Source organism: Hypanus sabinus, chromosome 8 (genome assembly GCF_030144855.1).
Source record: "Hypanus sabinus isolate sHypSab1 chromosome 8, sHypSab1.hap1, whole genome shotgun sequence".
NCBI lineage: Eukaryota > Metazoa > Chordata > Chondrichthyes > Myliobatiformes > Dasyatidae > Hypanus > Hypanus sabinus.
The window spans coordinates 95,421,911-95,443,952 of record NC_082713.1 but is presented as its reverse complement, the minus strand read 5'-3'; the positions used below and the strand labels follow the sequence as shown (position 1 = coordinate 95,443,952).

Here is a 22,042-nt window from a genome sequence, read left to right as displayed (position 1 = left end):
TACTCCTATCTTTGCTGGTAAGATACCCAGTTACAGGGTTTGTAACATAAGACTCCAGACCTCTAGTGCACTGAGTGGTGTCGATCGTAAATGCGTCAAATACTGGTTGTAAAACAAATGGTACAGCAGAGTAACCTGAGAACCAGTGTCAAGTATGGCTCCAGCGTAAATACCCTCAATCTGTAGAAATACACTGGAACTTGGCCCCACTAAGCCTTCAGGAATAGGGTGTTTTGGTTGATATGTTGCTGGGAATGTGTTCTCCCCGAGACACCAGGCCATTCCCTGACTGGGTCTCTCCGCTTAGGTACTTAGGGACTTACTCTCTGAAGGGTTTCCCATCGATCACATTCCCGTCTGGTGTTCCTCTTCACCATAGTTATAACAGACAGTACCGGCTGCTCCCCTCCTCATGGGACCCTGGCCATTAGCAGCCCTCTACATAGTCCTCAGGGGGTCCACCTCCTTATCAGCTCAATCGTACCGGGGTGGGGGGGGGGCACAGCCGCTGATAACAACCAGGACATCTCAGTCCTAAATTCTGCCACAAGCTCCTTCACCACTCCCCGGGGTGGGTTATCAGTGGTCACCTAAATTCCACATGTGATGAACATGGACACAATAAGCTGAGTGCCCTCCTTCCAAGAGAAAAATATCTATGCTGCTATAATTAAGATAGGAGACCAATATACAAAGACTTAGGTATAGTGGTCAACATAGGCAGAGTACATAGATTAGAGGTCTAAAGCTGGGATGCCATTTACACTCAGTGGACACTTTATTAGGTACACCTATACACCCGTTCATTAATGCAAATATTTTAACAGCCTATCATATGGCAGCAATTCAATGCATAAAAGCATATAGACATTCTCAAGGGGTTCAGTTGTCATTCAGACAAAGTGTCAAGGACAGAACCAATTAAACGTTCAAAGTAAAATTATTATCATCACCATACACTACTTTCAGATTCATTTTCTTGCAGGCATTCACAGTAGAGCAGAGAAATACAGTACAGTAAAACTGTGCTGCCAAATTCTTAAACACACTCGCTTCATCCCTTTTAATGGAAGTATCTACCTCTGTAGATACAACTTTACTTACAGTTGAAGGCTGGTTTCTCCATACAGCACTAAGATTCTCTGTTATGACTCTACAAAGCTGTACGCCTTCTACTGGTAGAAGTACAGAGATTATTCTTGTGTTTAAAGATTCAAGATGGTGTATTGTCATTCTTTGGTACATGAGCATAAAGGAGAAGAAATGATTGAGAGTTCAGCAGCACCATATTTTCAAAACTATGGTTGACAGAAACCCTTGAATGGAAACTTTGAAACACTAAGAATTTAAAACTAGTTTCATTATTGAGGGCTGGAGAAGCTGCTGCAGCTCTGTGTGCAGCCATCTTAAAAGTCTTACTAGAGAGATCAAGATTAAAACTACTTATTTAAGTAACAAGAGAAAAAGGCCATTGTCATAAAATATCTTCTCTCTTCCTGAGTGACTGGTTATTTCAAATAGATGAATCATTCTTTCCAGGAAGTTAGCATGAATCACCAAACCAAGTTGCTCCACTGGATATGTGACTATGCTTTTCTCAGATGTTCCCTCTCAGCTTGCACTAATGTCATTGTGATTATTTTCTCACATAATTTATGTTAATTTATGTGCATAAAGGTGCTGCAGAAGGATAATTGTCATTGCATTTATACCCTCTGTACATAGGCCGGTAACAATAAATTTCAACTTCCTTTGGATTGTTACAAATATTAACCCTCAGTAATAGTGATCAGAATGAGAATCAAATCAAACTAAGTTGTTTCACTGGATATGTTGTTCTGTACTTTCTGAGGTTTCTTGGTTTCTATTAATATTTTCTAAATTATTTGACCAGAATAAAAAGTCAAGCTCCACAGAATTGAATGTGGACACAATATTGTTGGCCAGAGAGAACAAAAATCTACAAATCAAAAATAGGAATGAGGCAAGTAAAAATAGACAAACCAAAACTGTTTTTTCTTGCCACGTGGTCACAGGAATGGTGGTGATCATTTTGTGAGACTAGTCTTGCAGCCTCCATTTAGTGAACTGTTGAATGAACTGGTTCTTTTTCAGGAATAACACAACAACTGAACACGGACACTGTGATTTTTCTACAGATAACCTGAGACTATTTTCAGATGAGAAGCTTTTTTATTATGTAAAACTGCAGAATTGTAGAAGGAACAGCCTGTGATTGTGTTGTCTGGGCCCAGCATTTGGCTGATCTGGTTGAACTGGTTTGAACTACGCTAGGTTCAAAAGAATGAATGAAGCTGGAATATTATAGATTGTTCTGATAAGGAAAAGAATAAGAACGGAGGATTTGGGAGCACAGGCAGCCACAACCATCACAGAAGGGATGACCTTACGTCAAAACTGTGGAGACTACACTGGGATAAGAGGAATGCCTGGACTCCTTTTCCTGGGTAATATCTTTTCTCTTCTTTGACTGTTCATGGAAGGTCAGAGAAACCTAATGAATGTGCATACAGGTACATTGTTGTGTAAATCATGTGTTTGTTAACTGAACCAACAAGGTACTTCTCAATAAATACAAATTCTTTCTAGGCCTAACTGATCACTATTGTTGAGGATTAATATTGTAACAATCCAAAGGCAGTCCAACTTTATTGTTGCCAGCATACATACAAGGGGTATAATGCCATGAAAAATATCTTTTTTGCAGCAGTATTACACAAACAAGTTAAACATAATGATACTAGTGCAAGCTGAGTGAGAAAAAAAAATCTTCTGATGTAGCATTAGGGTTTTTCAAATTGGGTTAAGAACCTGATAACTACACATCAGGGACACACGGCCCCATAATGAGGTTCAAATCACTGGATTTAAATTTAGGTCCCCAAATATATCTTGGCCTCAGTTCATTTCTTGCTAAATCTATGACTTAGTTACCTCCGGATCACTTCTCGCTATATCTTTGACTTGGCTATCTTCAGATCTCCAATGCTCTCCTAGCCTTTGACATTCCTTCTGCACTCTGCTTATGTGTGGGAGGGAGGTGGCCAGGGGGAGGGGTACCTTGGGGTTCTAACATTTAACTGTTGTTCATTCTTTGGGACACTCCTTCTCTCTCAATGAGGTAATCTTTTCTTGATGCTCCATTTAGCATCAATGCACTATGATAACTCCCTCATTAAGCAATGTCTTAAATTTTGAATTCTCATGGCTGTTTCCAAATTCTCTGTAATGCTATCCCTCCCTATTTCATAATCATTTCATTTCTTGTAAATCTCTGATTCATCAGTGTACTTCCTGTTCTAATCTATTCTTATTCATCATCATCATCATCATCATTATGTGACATACTCTGCCAGAGCCTTGGTGACCGCTTTCTTCCACTGCGATCTGTTGGCAGTCAAACCTCTTGCATCTCTGGCAGTGAGGGTGGTCCACTTCTTGATGTTGTCGATCCAGGTTGTCCTCTGTCTGCCTCGGGAGCGGCTTCCTTCTACTTTACCTTCAAGCACAGTGTATTCCAGTGTGTCATCAGTTCATGAGATGTTTTCAGAATAATGAAATTTCCTTTGGTTAATGGTTTCCAGAAATATTGGTTTTGTGCCAATCTATTCTAGGATGAAATTGTTAGATCTTTCAATGTACAATACCCTGAGGATCCATCTGTATGTCTACATCTCAAAAGCTGTCAACTTCTTGTCATCAGCTGCTTTTAGGGTCCATGTTGCACAGCCATATAGAGTCACTGGCCAGACGAGACTCTTGAGGAGGCGTATCAGTGCTCACAGATCTATGTAACTGTGTCAGTGCTCACAGATCTATCTTTCCAGATGTTCTAGAGTTTGGTAGTGCTTGTGCATGCCATTGCTATTTCCTTGCTGCATTCATTTGTGTCATTTAGTTCTGCACCAAGGTATATAAAGGAGGGCACTTGTTCGATCTTGTTGTTTCTGATGTAGGTGTCAGTTTGAATTGCAGTTTTGCTTACCACCAGAACTTTGGTCTTTTTGCCATTTATCAGCAATCCAAATTCAGCAGAGGCCTTTGCAACATTATTGAGTAGAGCTTGCAGGTCTTCTGTTGTGGCTAACAGGGCTGTGTCATCTGCATATCTCAAGTTACTGATAGTTCTTCCTCCTATTTTAATGCCAGTGTTGTCTGGAATTGCCAGTCTCATGATCATCTCAGTGTAGATGTCAGAAAGGTGTGGAGAAAGGATGCAGCCTTGGTGGACTCCTTTCCCATTGCAGAATTATTCAGTCTCGCCAGATGTGGTCTGAAAGCTGGAGGATTGCATAGCATACAGTGTTTCTAGAAGAGCCACTAGGTGTGGTGCCACACCCAGTTGAATTATTGTTGTCTACAGTTTGGTGTATTGAACACAGTCAAATGCCTTTGAATAGTCTATGAAGCAGATGTACAGGGGGTATTGACCTCTCTCATTTTCTCCATTATTAGGCACATGTTGAAGAGCTGGTTCCTGGTACCTTGGCCACTCCTGAAGCCAGCCTGTTAGACTGCAATTTCTCTATCTACGTAGTTCTTTGGTCTCTCAGAGATGAATATGAGTAGAACCTTGCTGGTGTGTGATATCAATGCAATTGTTCTGCAATTACTGCACTAATTCCCTTTCTTGGGAATTGGAATGTAGACAGATTTGCACTAGTCTGTTGACCATTTGCCAGTCTTCCAGATGGCACAGACAATGCAGTGCAAGATGCAGGCCACTGAGGTGCCTGTTGCTTTCAGTAGTTCTGCTGATATGTGTCTGGACCAGGTGCTTTATACTTTTTAATCTTCTTGGTTGTTCTTTCTACTTCTGACAGGAGTGGCTCTGGTTCATGTTCTAGTGCTGTCAATTGCTTTGTCACGGTTTTCATTCTCGTGATTTTCATAGAGTTTCTTAGTGTACTGGAGCCACCTTTCCCTCACATCTGCATCTTCTGTCAGAATTTTTCCTTCATCATTTATTGATTGCACCAATTCTTGGTGTGAAGCTGCCAATAAGTTCTTTTACTGCAGCATAAATTATCTTGCTGTTGTCTTTGTTGGCCTCATTTTCCATGTTGGAACAGATACATTGTAGGTATGCCTCTTTGTCAAGTCTGCAGTTTTGTTGTACTTTACACTTCAGCTCCTTGTATTCCTTACCTGTTGTTCCTTTCTAACCTTTCACCAATCTCTTCATTTCTACTGCATACAGCGTTTCATTTGAGATCTATTCTGTGCCTTTGTGCTTACGTTGCTTTGGAACGTGTTTCTCTGCTGCTGTTGTTAATGCATCTCTTGTTGCGTTCCAAAGTTCTTCTGGTTCAACCTCTTCTTGTAAGTTCAGCAGGGCTTCAAAACTGTTGCAAACCTCTATGCTAAAAGAGTTTGGTATATCTGAGAGATCATATCTGGCTGGTGGTTTTGCTTGTTTTATGTTCTTAACCCCGAGCTTCATCTTGTCCAACAACAGTTGATGATCAGTATCACAATCAGCTCCCGGATATGCCCTGCATTTCAGAATATTTCATTTCCATCTTTTGTTGGTGAGGATTTAATCAACCTGGTCCTTGGTTTTACCATCAGGAGCTATCACCAAGGGTGTTAATCAAACATTGTGTTCGTTATACAGAGGTGGTTTTCTTGACAGAACTCAACTAGCCATGTCCCCTGTTCATTTGGTGTTTCTAACCTGTTGCTTCCCATGACTTCCTTATTCAGAGATGTTTGACCTACTTTTGCATTGAAATCACCTAGAATGAGCATAACATCAGTTTTCAGAGTATCATCAATGGGGCCTTGCAGGTTGTTGTAATGTCCCTCAAGCTCTCCTCATCTGCATCACTAGTTGGTGAGTAGTTGACAATGAGTGTGATTAGGAAAGTCTTGCATTGTATGCAGATGGACATTAGTCATTCATTCAATGGGTTGTAGCCTAGTACTGCTTTGGCTATTTCTTGCTTCAAGATGAGCGCAACACCTGTACTTCCTCCTTTCACAGATCTGGAGTAGTACGTTGTATAGCTGTTCTTTGTTGTAAAATTACCTCTGTCAGACCATCTGATCTCTGTTGTTCCAATGATATCGCAGCTGATTCTGCCGATTTCATCGATGAGAAGGTGGTTTCCCTGTGCTTCTTAGGGTGTGAACATTCCAAGTGCAAATATTGATATAAAGTTTGTTAAGTCTGAGAGCCTTCATTCCAGCATCAGTTGTGTCAGATTCTGGGGTTCCTGGAAGAGGATTTCCCCCAGTGTCGTCATTACGACCAGAGGTACTTGAAGTGTTGTCAGCCTCTTCCCCAGTAGCCAGTAGCATCGTTACCATAATACAGCCTGCGGGTCCCACGGCCCATGGAAAGGTTTTTGTCATTCATTAGTCCTGTTACAGAGTGAAAGTGGTTGTGTTGGAGGAAAGAGGATTCTGTGAGTGGTCCCCCACATCCTTCTCACAGCTCAGTGGTCGCTCACTGACCAAAATGCCAGCCATTGATGCCATTATGTCATTCTTCCACCTGCACAGTTGACATTATTGCTGTTGACCTGCTGAGTTCCTCTGTTAGTGCTGTCTTCCAACACCCTGCTGCCAGTGTCTTCACCATAACCCTGGTAAGGGAGGCTGACAGGTGCTAGTCCTTGCCCAAGGGACACCTGGGGATACCAGCGACAGTTAAGAGGCACTCCATTATCCTCATAGCCCTTGCGGACCCCTGCGCCAGGATGCAGCTTTACATCTTGCCCAGGACTAATTCTAATCCACCGTTTAGTCCTTACTGCCCATCTCTTCAGCTGCAAAGGGGAAAAATTATGAAATTCTTCCATGAAACCTATCCTACTTTCAAAATCTAATATTTTGCCCAACTTCAGTGGCTGGGAAAATATTGGAGTACATTATTAAGGATGAGGTTTTGGGCTACTTTGAGGCACATGATAAAATAAGTCAAAGCCAAAAAGGTTACCCTAAGGTGAAACCTTGCCTGACAAAATCTTTTGGAATTCTTTGAAGAAATAACAGGCAAGACTGACAAAGGAGAAGCAGCGGATGTTGGGTTTTAGATTTTCAGAAGGCCTTTGAGAAGGTGCTACACATGAGGCTGCTCAACAAGATAAGAGCACGTGGTATTACAGGAAAGATCGATAGAAGAGTAGCTGACTATCGGGTGGCAAAGAGTGAGAATAAATGGGACCATTTCTGGATGGCTGCTGGTGACTGGTGGTGTTTTGCAGGGGATAGTGTTGTGTCACTTCTTTTCATATTAAATGCTGGCCAAGTTTGCAGATGATAAAAATATTCTGAGTGTGTGGGGGAGGGGAATAGTGTTGAGCAGGGAGCTATCTTAGTTGTGCCTTGTGCTGTGTATGACTGTTAGTACTGTGTTTTGCACCTTGGCCCCAGAGGAACACTGTATTCATGGGTATTCATGCATGACTGACTGATAATTAAAATTGCCCTCCCCTTCAATAAAAGAAATAGAACACTGGAAGAACTTAGTAGCATTTGTGAAGCAAAAAGCTCATGTCAAGACTTGACATCAAGATTGGCCTAATCAGTTCTACTAGCATACTGCTTTTGTTCCAGACTCAAAATCAGAACTAATATAATTAATATGGTGTGACATTCCAGGATCCATGTTTTCTTTTGACTTCATCTCTGCTTCCACAATCTTTTCAGGTAGTGAATTCTTGAGTTTTGTTACTCCTTGGGTGAAGAAGAGAATTTTGCTCTGATCTTTCTTTGCACTTGCTTTTATCTATGTCCCGTAGTATTGACTCTGGGCGAAGAGGAGTAAGTCATCCCAATTTATCTGACCTTGAACTTATAACTTCATAGATTTGAATGAAATTTCTTCCCAGCCTCCTCAATTCTGAAGGAAATAATTTTGGTTCCATCTGTTATTACTAAAGCCTCCAATGCTTCTTAAGTCTCTCTACATCCTTTCTTCTGTATCACAAACTGGTCGTATGCTGACAAGTACTGTTAAGTCATGGAGTCAGGCTTTTTGGCTTATTGAGCCCACTCCTAACTTCAAGCACTTCTCTCAGTTTATTCTCCCAAAATTCCCATCAATGTCTCCCAGTTTGCTGGGAAAATGGAGACACCTCCTTCTCCCTTATTAGGGAGAGAGAGAGAGCCTGTGGTATGTTGTATACCAGGTGAAATGTGAAGTCTTTGGGGTAGCTGCAGTCTTTGTCTTTTCTATTGCTTTGCCCACGCTTGAGTGCTCAGTAGCAGGTACCAATGCTTTTTTTGCCAGTGGGGGGAGAGGGTATTGTTGCTTTCTGCCACTTACGAGCGAGAGGGAGGGGAACTGGGGGGATTTTGGGGTTCTAACATTTAACTGTTGATCATTCTTTGAGGCACTTCTCTGTTTTCATGGATGGTTGCAAAGAAAAAGCATTTCAGGATGTAGAAACATAGAAAACCTACAGCACAACACAGGCCCTTCGGCCCACAAAGTTGTACCAAACATGACCCTACCTTAGAAATTACTAGGCTTACCTATAGCTCTCTATTTTTTTAAGCTCCATGTATCTATCCAAAAGTCTCTTAAAAGACCCTATCGTATCTGCCTCCACCACTGTTGCTGGCATCCCATTCCATGCACTCACGCACGCACTCTGAGTCAGGAAGGAGGTACAGAAGTCTGAAGGCGATTCAGGAACAGCTTCTTCCCATCGATTGTCTGATTTCCAAGTGGACATTGAACCAATGAACACTACCTCAATGTTTTTTTAATTTCTGCTTTAGCAATACTTACTTAACTATTCAGTATAGATATACATTCTTACAGCAATTCAGTTTTTTCTCTGTATTTATCATGTATTTTACTGCTGCTGCAAAGTTAACAGATTTCACAACATATTCCGATGATATTAAGCTTGATTCTGATTTTGAAAAAGGATAGGTCTACTCCACAGTTTGAGCTACTAAATTAGAGAAAGGACAATTTTGATGATATTAAAAGGTTCTGGCAAGTGTGGATGGGTCAGGCTGTTTCGAGGTAAATGTGTACTTAGTGAAATTTGAGAGTACGAAGCTTATATGTGCTTGTCAGAATAAAAGGTAAAGATTACAGGCTTAGGGAACCTTGATTTTCAAGAGATATTGAGGCCCCAGTTAAGATAAAAAGGAGGTACATAGCAGGTGTGGGCAGGTAAGAACAAATTTAAGGGATATAAAAAATACAAAAGAACACTTATGAAAGAAATCAGCAGGGCTAAAAGAAGGCATGAGGTTGCCCTAGCAGACAAGGTGAAGGAGAATCCTAAGGGATTCTACAGATATGTTAAGAGCAAAAGGATTGTAATGGCAAATATTGGTTCTTTGGAAGACCAGAATGGTAATCCATCAGTGGAGCCAAGAGAGGTGGGGGAGGTTTTAAATGAAATTTTTGCATTTGTATTTACTCAGGAGATGGACACAGAGTCAATAGAAACAAGGCAAAGCAGCATCAACTTCATGGACCTTATACAGATTACAGAGAAGGAGGTGTTTGCTGTTGAGGCAAATTAAGGTGAATAAATTCTCTGGGTCTGACAAGGTGTTCCTTTGGACCCTGTGGGAGGCAATTGCAGAAATTGCAGGGTCCCCAGCAGAGATACTTAAATCGTCCTTCGTGACATTTGAGGTACTAGAGCACTGGAGGATAGCTAATATTGTTCTGCTGTTTAAGGAAAGCTCTAAAAATAGACCAGGAAATTATAGGCCAGTGACCCTGACATCAGTAATAAAAAAGTTATATTTGGAAAGACATGGAATGATTTGGGATAGTCAGCATGGCTTCGTGCTTGGTAGGTTATGTCTGACCAACCTTATAGAGTTTTTCAAGGAAGTTACCAGGAAGTCGATGAAGGCAAGGTAGTGGATGCTGTCTACATGGACTTTAGTAAGGCATTTGAAAAGGTACCACATAGAAGGTTGATCAAGAAAGTTCAGTTGCTCAGCATTCAAAATGAGGTTGTAGCATTGTAGCTACACACAGTGCTGAAACAACGACACGCTGTCATTTTGAGACTAGTTTATTCAAACTTCGCGGTGCTGTTATTTAAATCCCTAGCGCCCGCCCTCTCCGGGCGGAAATGATGTCAAAGGTGCATTACCAAAGTCTCTCCCTGCGCGCTGGCTATTTGTGAGCCGGTTCGCCTGCACAGAAAGTGGGTCGCCACATAACCCCCCCCCCCCCCACCCCAGAACCAGCGATACACCCCCCAATGTCCACAGTCTGGATCAGCCTCTGTTTGGGAGGTCTGCCTCTGCACCACGGCGCCTGAACCTCGACCAGCTGCGCCAACTCAAACATGGGCTGGTTTGAGTCGGTCCACCGTGAAAACCTCCTCTTTCCCCCCAAAGTCCAGAACGTACGTGGACCCGGTGTTGTTGATCACCCTGAATGGCCCCTCGTAGGCCGCTGTAGCGGCACCCGGTGTCCGCCCCTTCATACAAACACAAACTTACAGTTTTGCAGTTCTTTGGATACATGGGTCGGAGTCAGTCCATGCTGTGAAGTTGGTACGGCGGTCAGGTTGCCGAGCCTTTCGCGTAGCCTGTCCAGGACTGCTGCGGGTTCTTCCTCTTTTCCCCTTGGAGCTGGTATGAACTCTCCCGGGACGGCCAAGGGTGTGCCGTACACCAACTCGGCCGACGAGGCATGCAGATCCTCTTTGGGCGCTGTACGAATTCCAAGCAGGACCCAGGGAAGCTCGTCCACCCAGTTAGGTCCTGTCAGGCCGACTTCAAGTGACGGTGGAAGCGTTCCACCAGTCCATTCGACTGTGGGTGGTAGGCAGTCGTGTGGTGCAGCTGCGTTCCCAAAAGGCAGGCCATAGCTGACCACAGGCTGGAGGTTAACTGGGCGCCTCTGTCGGAGGTAATGTGGGCCGGTACCCCGAAGCGTGCTACCCAGGTTGCGATCAGTGCTTGGGCGCAGGAATCGGCAGATGTGTCGGTGGGTGGGACCGCCTCTGGCCACCTCGTGAACCGGTCTACCATACTTAGGAGGTACCACGCTCCTCGGGACACTGGTACCCACAATATCCACATGAATGTGGTCGAACCTCCGGTGGTGGGTTTGAACTGCTGCGGCGGGGTTTTAGTGTGCCGCTGCACCTTGGCTGTTTGGCACTGCGCGCACATTCTGGCCCATTCACTGACCTGCTTGCGAAGTCCGTGCCATGCGAACTTGCTGGAGACCAGCCGGACGGTTGTCCTGATAGATGGGTGTGCCAAACCGTGTATGGAGTCAAAAACCCGCCACCTCCAGGCTGCCGGGACGATGGGGCAAGGTTGGTCGATAGACAAGTTGCACAGGAGGGGCCTATCACCTGGGCCTATGAGAAAGTCCTGCAGCTGCAAACCCGAGACTGCGGTTCTGAAGCTGGGCATCTCGTCATCTGCCTGCTGTGTCTCCGCCAGTGCTGCATAGTCCACCCCCAGGGACAGGGCCTGGACAGCTGGTCTGGAGGGTGCGTCCGCCACGACATTGTCCTTCCTCGAGACATGCTGGATGTCCGTCGTGTACTCGGAGATGTAGGACAAATGTTGCTGCTGGCGAGCCGAACAGGGATCGGACACCTTTGTGAACGCAAAGGTCAACAGTTTGTGGTCTGTGAACGTGGTGAACGCGCCTTCCAAGAAGTGCCTGAAATGCCGGATTGCCAGATACAGTGCCAACAGCTCCCTGGTCGAAAGCACTGTACTTGAGTTCAGGTGGTTGTAGGTGCTTGCTGAAGAATGCCAGGGGTTGCCAGCGCCCCTTAATGAGCTGCTCCAGCACCCCACCGACTGCTGCGTCGGATGCGTCCACCGTGAGGGCGGTCAGAACATCCGTTCTGGGGTGTACCAGTATCGCGGCAACTGCCAAGGCTTCCTTGGCTTTAACGAAAGCAGCCGCAGCCTCCTCATCCCAAGTAATGTCCTTGCCTTTACCGACATCAGGGTGTACAAAGGGTGCATGATACGGGCTGCTGAGGGGAGGAAACGGTGGTAGAAGTTCACCATACAAACGAACTCCTGCAGGCTTTTGACCGTGTTGGGCCGGGCAAAGTGGCGTATCGCATCTACCTTGGCGGGCAGAGGTGTTGCTCAATCTTTGGTAATCCTGTAGCCCAGGAAGTCGATGGTATCGAGACCGAACTGGTATTTGGCCGGGTTGATTGTGAGGCCGAAATCACTCAGGCAGGAGTAGAGCTGGCAGAGGTGGGACAGATGCTCCTGACGACAACTGCTGGCTATAAGGATGTCGTCCAAATAGATGAACGCAAAGTCCAGGTCGCGTCCCACCACATCCATTAGCCGCTGGAACGTCTGTGCGGCATTCTTCAGGCCGAACGGCATTCGGAGGAACTCGAACAGGCCAAACGGGGTGATGAGTGCTGTTTTGGGGATGTCTTCAGGGTGCACCGAGATTCGATGGTATCCCCGGACGAGGTCTACTTTGGTAAAGATTCTTACCCCATGCAGGTTTGCTGCAAAGTCCTGTATGTGCAGCACGGGGTAGCGGTCTGGAGTGGTAGCCTCGTTCAGTCTGTGGTAGTCGCCGCATGGTCTCCAACCCCCAGCTGCTTTGGGCACCATGTGCAGGGGGGAATCCCATGGGCTGTCAGACCTCCGTACGATCCCCAATTCCACCATCCTCTTGAACTCCTCCTTCGCCAGGCGGAGCTTTTCCGGGGGGAGTCATGGGTTAAGGATGAAAGGTGAAAAGTTTAAGGGGAGCATGAGGGGAAACTTCTTCATTTAGAGCGTCAAGAGAGCGTGGAATCAGCTGCAAATGCAAGTGTGAGTTTTATTTCATCATTTAAGATAAGTTTGGATAGGTATAGGGATGGGACTGGTATGGAGGGCTATGGTCCCAGTGCTGGTCGATGGGTGTAGGTATTTTAAATAGTTTGGCACAGACTAGATGGGCCAAAGGGCCTTTTTCTCCGCTGTACATTTCTATGACACCACTGTAGTTATCAATGAAAGTAACTTCTAAAATTCGATGTAAGTCATATTTGTGTGGAGCTCTCAATTTCTTTAAATAAAGTTTGTTCCTCAAAATAAAAGAAGCCTTTAATTAAATGATTGTACGTAACAGGAAGTATGGTCTTTTCTAGTAATAATAACATTCATAACAAGATGGACACAACTTCTAAGGTGTGGCACTTGGAATTACTGTGGATTAATGTTGTCACAGTAATTATTTGATTAAGCTTCAGTCTTAGAATGATTTCAAGGCATTTGTATAGTATATGTTGATATGACACGGTGCAGTAGGCTCACACTGTCCACAGTGTGACCAATTAACCTACTAAACTGTGCATCTTTGGAAGGTCAGAAGAAACTAGAGAACATGGAGGAAAGCCACACAGCTACAGGGAGAACATACAAGCACCTTACAGAGTGTGGTGGAATTGAGCCCGGGTTGCTGGCACTGTAATAGCATTACACTAAACACTTTGCTACAGTTCCATCCAAAATTTGTTTTACTTTTCACCATGGAACAACAAGAATGTGTACTTGCATGTCAACTTTAATATTCCCTGAATGCTTTGTTACAAGTGTAATTAAAGTAATTATAAGGACATTTGAATGGAAGTGTCACAAAACAGGTGTTGAACCAGGACCCAACTGCAGGACACAGACACTGGAGTCCCAGAAACAGGACAAGATGGAACCCGAGGACTGGACGGGATGCAATCTAGGCAGGGAAAGCAGGACCAGGACGAGGGATTGGGAACAAGGAGCCTGGGGTGGACTCCAAGCCCGAGACTGGACGAGGACCAGGAACCTAGGTCTTGCCTCGAGCTCGGACCCCCAAACCCAGGCAAGGATGTGACAAGGCTTGGCTAGGGACTTGGGGTCTTGAGGCTTGGGTCGAGGCAGGAGGCTGCAGGCTTGGATTGAGGCTCGAGGCTGCAGGCTTGGAGCTTGGGGAACTCGGAGGCCGGAGCTAGGGGCAGACTAAGAACTGTACATCAACATGGAGCCGGGACTTATCCGCCGACAAGCCGGAACTCATCTATAACTCCACACCAAGGTGGGGCAGGACTATCCATCAGGTAACAGCAGAACAGCCTGACCTACCCGGCAGAGGCAAAGACAAGACAGATTCCCCCCACAGGGCAACGGCAGAACAGCCTGACTTACCCCATGGAGGAGAGGACAAGGCAAGACAGATGCCCCCGCAGGACAATAGCAGAACAGCCTGACTTACCCCACAGAGGCGAGGACAAGGCAAGACAGATCCCCCGCAGGGCAACTGCCAGGCTTATCCCACAGGGGCAAGGACAGGAAGAGACAAACACCAAGGAATGACAGACAGTTCCACCTCTGCATTGGGGTAGTTCCGAGTAGCCGTTACGGCCGGCAGCCTTGGCTGGCTACAGAAGCAACCGGATCCCTACCTAGCTCAGAGTGGCTGACAGACACCCAGCTGGCCCGGGAAACAGCTGAACCCATACCACAATGACCACTCCAACTACTACCAGCAAGGCTCCCAGAAGCCATGGTTCTCCAACACAGCTCCAAGGATGGCAAGAGTCCATTCTAGCCCACCACCAGCCATCTATGCCATGAGCATTTTGACAACCACACTCAATACCAGGGCCACTTATATTCCCAGTTCCAATATGAGCTTCAGGTGTTTCTGGTTAAGTCCAATCACAGTAAGGGATTGCCGGAAAACCTGGAGTCCAGAGTCTGCAGATCGGACCTCGGACTTTGGACTGAACCACCACAGGAAGATATTTGGAGGAGAATTGGGATGTTGTCTTGTCCCAAAGATATTGATAAATTCTAGTGTTTGGAATTAGAATGCTGTCTGATCCCAAGGATAATGTGTGATGATTTGTGTTACTGTCTCCTTCCTGTCAACTTGTACCAGTGTGACCATTCTCCTCTGATCTCTCTCATTAACAAGGAGCTTTCACCCACAGAACTGCTAGAACTAGAATTTTTTTTCATTTTTTGCACCATTCTCTGTAAACTCTGGAGACTGTTGTGCATGAAAATCTCAGCAGTTCAGCAGTTTCTGACCTACTCAAGCCACCACATCTGACACTAACAGTCATTCCACAGTCAAAGTCACTTAGTTACCTATGTCAGGATGCTGTTTACTGCTTACAGCTCAGTATTTAACACAATCATTCCTACAGTTCTGATTGAAATGCTCCAAAACCTGGGCCTCAGTACCTTCCTCTGCAAATGGGTCATAGACTTCCTAACCAAAAGACTATAATCTGTGAGGATCAGAAATAATATCTCCACATCAGGGGCATGTGCTTAGCCCACTGCTCTACTCTCTCTACACCCATGACTGTGTGACTAGGCTCAGCTCAAATTCCATCTATAAATTTACTGATGGTACAACTATTGTTGGCAGAATCTCAGATTGTGATGAGAGGGTGTACAGGAGTGAGATATGCCAACTAGTCGCAGCAGCAACTTTGCACTCAACATCAGTAAGACCCATGAACTGATTGCGCACCTCAGAAAAGGTAAGATGAAGACCAGTCCTCATAGAGGGATCAGAAGAAGAAAGAGTGAGCAATTTCAAGTTACTGGGTGTTAACATCTCTGAAGATTTATCCTATGCCCAACAGATCAATGCAGCTACAAAGAAAGCACAAGAGTGACTATATTTCATTAAGGGTTTGTGGAGATTTTGTATGTCATCAATGAAATTCGCAACTTTCTACAGGTGTACCAGAGAGACCACTCTAACTGGCTGCATCACTGTCTGGTATGGGGGTGGGGGGGGGGTGTGGAAGCTACTGCACAGGATCGAAATAAGCTACAGAGAGTTGTAAATATTGTCAAAACCATCATGAGCACTAGCTTCTGTAGTATGCAGGACATCTTCATGAAGCGATGCCTCAAAAAGGTGACATCCATTATTAAGGATCCCCATGTGCTGTATTTAATATTTTAGTTATATTTGAATGATCTTATATTTATATAGTTAGATAAAGCTTTCTTGTTTATTTGAATAACTAATTATGTGTTATATATAGAAATACATTCATTGCAAGCTTCATCACGCTACCACATGACACATGCGGTACTTGTTTAAAGTGAAAGGCGAAGTTAGACTGATATCCCTGGTCTTCTCTGTCTTCCTTTGAATTGGTTTAATATTTTAAAGTTACAAAACATAACATTGGTGATAAGGTGTTTTTAAAACAAACCCAAGAAGGCTACCGACCTATTAAAATGGAGCAAGACATTTGAGCTAAAAAATAATACTGTGAGGAAACAACCCAGCATGTGTAGACTGTCCAGTTGAAAAAAAAGTCTGTAAACAAAAAAATTCAGGGTTCATAAAGACTGTGTACCAAGTCATAAAAAACATAAATAAAATCAGAAATGGCTGGCTGTATCAGAAAGATTGATGAGTTTGATTTCACAATGGGTAACTGGCTCATGTGTACTGAACTGTTGGAACATTATTTAGAAGCAAATGAAATAGCCAATGAGAACCGAGTGCCAATTATGCTAAGTGCATTGCATTTAATGGCAAACCATTTGTTTGCTCTAACCAAACCATCAGAAAATAGCTCTGCTGTTATTGTAAACATGATGCATGGCCATTTAGAACCAAAGATATTATTGTCTGGTTTCATAAACAAAATTAAACAGAAGTAGAGTCCATTTTAGTGTACGTGGATGAATTGAAGAGATTGTCAGTTCAGTAATAAGTTTCAACATACACTAAGAGATTGCTTACGTTGTGGAACCTTGCAAGAATACAGTCAAAAATGGCTCCTAACTGCAGCACAACTTCAATTTAAAAGAGTACTGTTTCAATGGAAACTATAGACAGAAACACAATTGAGTTACAGACTGGAATGAAATTGAGCATTACCAAAATTGGATCATAGAACATAGAACAGTACAACATAGGAACAGACCATTTGGCCCATAATGTTTGACAAACCAGCTAAAAAAGAAAATCAAAATCACCTAACCACTAATCCCTCCTACCTACACCATGTCCACATCCATCCATCTTCCTTTCAAACATGTGTCTATCAAAACATCTCTTAAAAGCATCCAATGTATTTACCTCTTCCACCATACCAGGCAGCACATTCCAAGTATCCATGACTCCAAAAACTTAACCCTCACATCCCCTTTGAACCTAATCCCTCACATCTTCAAGGCATGCTCTCTGGTATTAGCCATTTCAACCCTGGGAAACAGATAATCTCTTTCCACTATGTCTATGCCTCTCATAATCTTATAAACCTTTATCAGATCTCCCGTCAGCCTCCAGCATTCCAAGTTTATCTAGATTCTCAAGCCCTTGCCCAGAATGCACATGCCCTCTAAACCAGGCAGCATCAAGGTAAATCTCTTCTGCACCTCCTCCAAAGCCTCAATGTCCTTCCTATAGTGGGGCAACCACAACTGTATGTAATACTTCAGAGTTTTATAAAGTTGCAACATAACCTCTTGATGTTTGAATTCAATGACTCGACTAATAAAAGCAAGCATTCCATAATCCTACATAACCACCTTATCAACCTGCGTAGCCACTTTCATGGAACTATGGACTTAGATACCAAGATCCCTCTGTTCAACAGCACTGTTAAGGATCTTGCCTGTAACGATGTACCTTCTCCTTGCATTTGCCCTACCAAGGTGAAACAACCCACATTTAACTGGGTTAAACTCCATCTGCCATTTCTCTGTCCAAACAAAAACAAATTCAAAGAATCAAAGATTCAGACTGCATTCATTATCAAAGAATGTAAAAGTTATATAAGCATGAGATTTGTTTGCTTACAGGCAGTCACAAAGCAAGGAACCTGAAATAACCCAATTAAAAAAATAAGACTAACCCCCAGTGCCCACAAAGAAAGAGAAAAAAACACACAAAACAAATAATATAAACTCTGGAAGTGAGCCACAACAACAGCATTCTGAACCAAATTGAGTCCTTAGATCCAAATCCCCAGAGCAGCCCAGAGTAGGTCCAAGGCCTTGGTATTCAGTTCATTATATTAGCACAAAATTCACAGGTATGAAGCAAAGGATCCACGGTTAGTCTCACAGACTTAACATCGTGGAGACAGGAGCCCCCAGACTATCAAGGCTGGCATTTAAGTTGTCCAGACCTCACACTAGGAGCCAACCCTACCACAGCAAATCACTCTGGGCCTAGAATTCTCTGCCACAGAAGCCATTCACAACCTTTCCAGATCAGCTTGGCACCCAGAGAAATCCAGCTTCAACTGACACCCTGTCTTCCAGTCTGTCTGGGCTGACATTTAGACTGTCTGAGCTAGGTATTGCACCTCACATTAGGACCTGGGCCTCACCTCAGCGAATCACCCTAGACCTAGTATGAGCTGACCAGTGATTGGCTTTGGTCCTAGATTTCAATGACAAAGAAGCTGTTCTTGACCTCTCCAAATCGGCTCGACGCTTAAGACAATGCTCCCTCACACCTGAGCCAGCTGGATGGGCATCATACCTTCTCTGACCCATCTCCTCCTCTCCAAATCATTTACTCCAACCAGCACAGCTCCAACTCCAAGCACCATCAGGGAGCAGATAGAGGACTCTGAAGGTACACGCTCATCAATTCAGGATCAGCTTCTTCCCCTCCACCATCAGATTTCTGAATGCCCATTGAACCCATGAACACTACCTCACTACTTAATTAATTTAACTATTTAATATTTATATACCTAGAAACATAGAAAGCCTACAGCAGAATACAGGCCCTTCGGCCCACAAAGCTGAGCTGATCAAATCCTTACCTTAGTAATTACCTAGGGTTACCCATAGCCCTCTATTTTTCTGAGGTCCATGGTAGATGGAGTTCAATGCTGATAAGTGTGAGGTGCTACATTTTGGCAGGACTAATCAAAAAAGGACATACATGGTAAATGGTAGGGCATTGAGGAATGCAGTAGAACAGAGTGATCTAGGTATAATGGTGCATGGTTCCCTGAAGGTGGAATCTCATGTGGATAGAGTGGTGAAGAAAGCTTTTGGTATGCTGGCCTTTATAAATCAGAGCATTGAGTATAGGAGTTGGGATGTAATGTTAAAATTGTACAAGGCATTGGTGAGGCCAAATTTGGATTATTGTGTACAGTTCTGGTCACTGAATTATAGGAAAGATGTCAACAAAGTAGAGAAAGTGTAGAGGAGATTTACTAGAATGTTACCTGGGTTTCAGCACCTAAGCTACAGAGAAAGGTTGAACAAGTTAGGTCTTCATTCTTTGGAGTGTAGAAGGTTGAGGGGGGGACTTGATAGAGGTATTTAAAATTGTGAGGGGGATAGATAGAGTTGACAAGAATAGGCATTTTCCATTGAGAGTAGGGGAGATTCAAACAAGAGGACATGAGTTGAGAGTTAAGGGGCAATAGTTTAGGGGTAACATAATCGGGAATTTCTTTACTCAGAGAGTGATAGCTGTGTGGAACAAACTTCCAGTAGAAGTGGTAGAGGCAGGTTCAATTTTGTCATTTAAAAAAAAATTGTATAGGTATATGGACAGGAAAGGAATGGAGGGTTATGGGCTGAGTGCAGGTAGGTGGGACTAGGTGAGAGTAAGTATTCGGCATGGACTAGAAAGGCCGAGATGGCCTGTTTCTCTGCTGTAATTGTTATATGGTTATATATGGTTATACCTATCGAGGAATCTCTTAAAAGTCCCTATTGTAATAGCCTACACCACCGTCAACGGTAGTCCATTCCATGCACTCACCACTCTCTCCGTAAAAAACTTACCCCTGACATCTCCTCTGTACCTACTTCCCAGCACCTTTAAACTTCTTGTGATAGCCATTTCAGCCATGGGAAAAAGCCTCTGACTATCCACATGATCAATGCCTCTCATCATCTTATACACCTCTATCAGGTCATTGCTCATCCTCCTTCACCCCAAGGAAAAAAGGCCAAGTTCACTCAACTTATTCTCATAAAGCATGTTCCCCAATCCAAGCAATATCCTTATAAATCACCTCTGCACCGTTTCTGTGGTTTCCACATCCTTCCTGTAGTGAGGCAACCAGAACTGAGCACAGTACTCCGTGGGATCTGACCAGGGTCCTATATAGCTGCAACCTATGGACTTGGACCCCAAGATCCCTCTGATCTTCCACGCTGCCAAGAGTCTTACCATTAATACCATTCTGCCATCATATTTGACCTACCAAAATGTACCACTTCACAATCATCTGGGTTGAACTCCATCTGCCACTTGTTAGCCCAGCTTTGCATCCTATCAAAGTCCTGCTGTAACATCTGACAGTCCTCCACACTATCCACAACAATCCCAACAATGGGATACCTTGTCAAATGCCTTGCTGAAATCCATATACCGTAGATTCCAGACTACAGAGCGCACCTGATTAAAAGCCGCACGCTCTAATTTTAGAAAGAAAATCAATTTTGTACTTGTACAGGCCGCACTGGATTTTAAGCCGCAGGTGTCCCACATTGTAATATGAGATATTTACACAGAAAGATATTACACGTGAGGATTTTTTAACTTTTAATTAAATCCGTATGGTAACATAAACAAATACATATTGCAAATGCTTTTTATCGAACAGTGCCTGTAACACAGCTACTTTTAAATATACATACATATCGGTAACACACAAATTACGTTGCGTATACTTTTTTACTGAACAGTGCACGAACAACATTCCAATATCTCCTAACGACGGGTAAAAAAAATATATATACTGCAGCCTACCAGGAAAAGTTATTGATCGCCTTCTTCATCTTCCTCCTGCGCACTAAAACCATCAAAGTCCTCTTCTTCAGTGTCCGAATTGAACAACCTCAGGATCTCGTCACTCACTTCAGTCTCTTCGTTGTCGCTCTCTCTTGAGCGCACGGGGTCCTCTTCATCACGCAGCAGTCCAGCCTTTCGAAACCCGTTGGTGATGGTGGATGTTGTGACACGGCTCCAAGCATTTAGGATCCACTGGCAGACTTGAGTTAAAGATGCTCTTCGCATGCGTCCTGTTTTGGTAAAGGATTTCTCGCCGCTCGTCATCCAAGCCTCCCACTCAATGCGCAGCGCCGTTTTTTTCTGTGAAAAAATCCCCCTGGTCACTTGGCGTAGCACTCTCTCAGCCAATCCTTCATTAGACTCTCCATCATCCAACCTTTCTTATTGACTTTCACCATGATTTGTTTTGGGAATTTTTCCTTTGGCATTGTCAGCCACTTAAAAATCACCATCGGTGGAAGCTTTAGTCCGGATGCTGTGCAGCTCAGAACACAAGTAAAATGCGTTCTCTCATGGCCACTTGTTTTCAGTGTGATGGACGAGTCACCTTTTTTATTAACAGTCCGAGTGAGAGGCAGGTCAAACGTCAAAGGTACTTCATCCATATTTATGATATCATCTGGCCCGATGGAATTCTCCGCTATCTTTGTTTGAGTGAATGTGCGGAAGTTAGCAAGTTTTTCCTCGTGGTCGGGAGGGAGCTGCTGACACAGAGTCGTGCATACCCTGACAGACAGGCCTTTTCGTCTCATAAATCTAAAACACCACGATGGCCCACCTCTAAAATCTTCGATTTTCATTTTGGTGGCGATTGCTTTAGCCTTCAGTCTGATCTGCACGGTGGAAACACCGCGGCCGCCTGCTCTCTATGTGTTAACCCAGTCTTCAAGAAGGTTTTCAAGTTCGGGCCATCTGCTATGATTACCTCTGAAATTTTGTCATCTTTTTGCATTGACTCAGTTCTTCACACTGGCATCTCCACTGTCTCACCATCGATTCATTTATGCCAAGATTATGTGCAGCAGCTCGATTTCCTTCTTCAACCGCCAGATTGATCGCCTTTTACTTAAAAGCTGCATCATATGCTTTTCTTCAAGTGTTTTCCATGTTGATGAGGGTGAGTGCAAATGACTGATTTACAATAACTTAATTGTGAAAGTGTGCTTGATTTATCGTACAATTTCATTGGACCTCTGTGAATTACTCATCAATTTTATTGGTCTACTGTTACGAGGCAAAATGTTTTTGGCGGCATGATAAAAAAACATGCATTAGCCGCACCGTAGTATA

General features: G+C 43.9%; 1 pseudogene; it reads right to left on the bottom strand.

Annotated features, from left to right (window-relative positions):
• LOC132397649 (eukaryotic translation initiation factor 4E transporter-like) overlaps positions 1-6,324 on the bottom strand; it is a 49,390-nt pseudogene extending 43,066 nt beyond the window's left edge.
• Between the last annotated feature and the right edge of the window lie 15,718 nt (positions 6,325-22,042).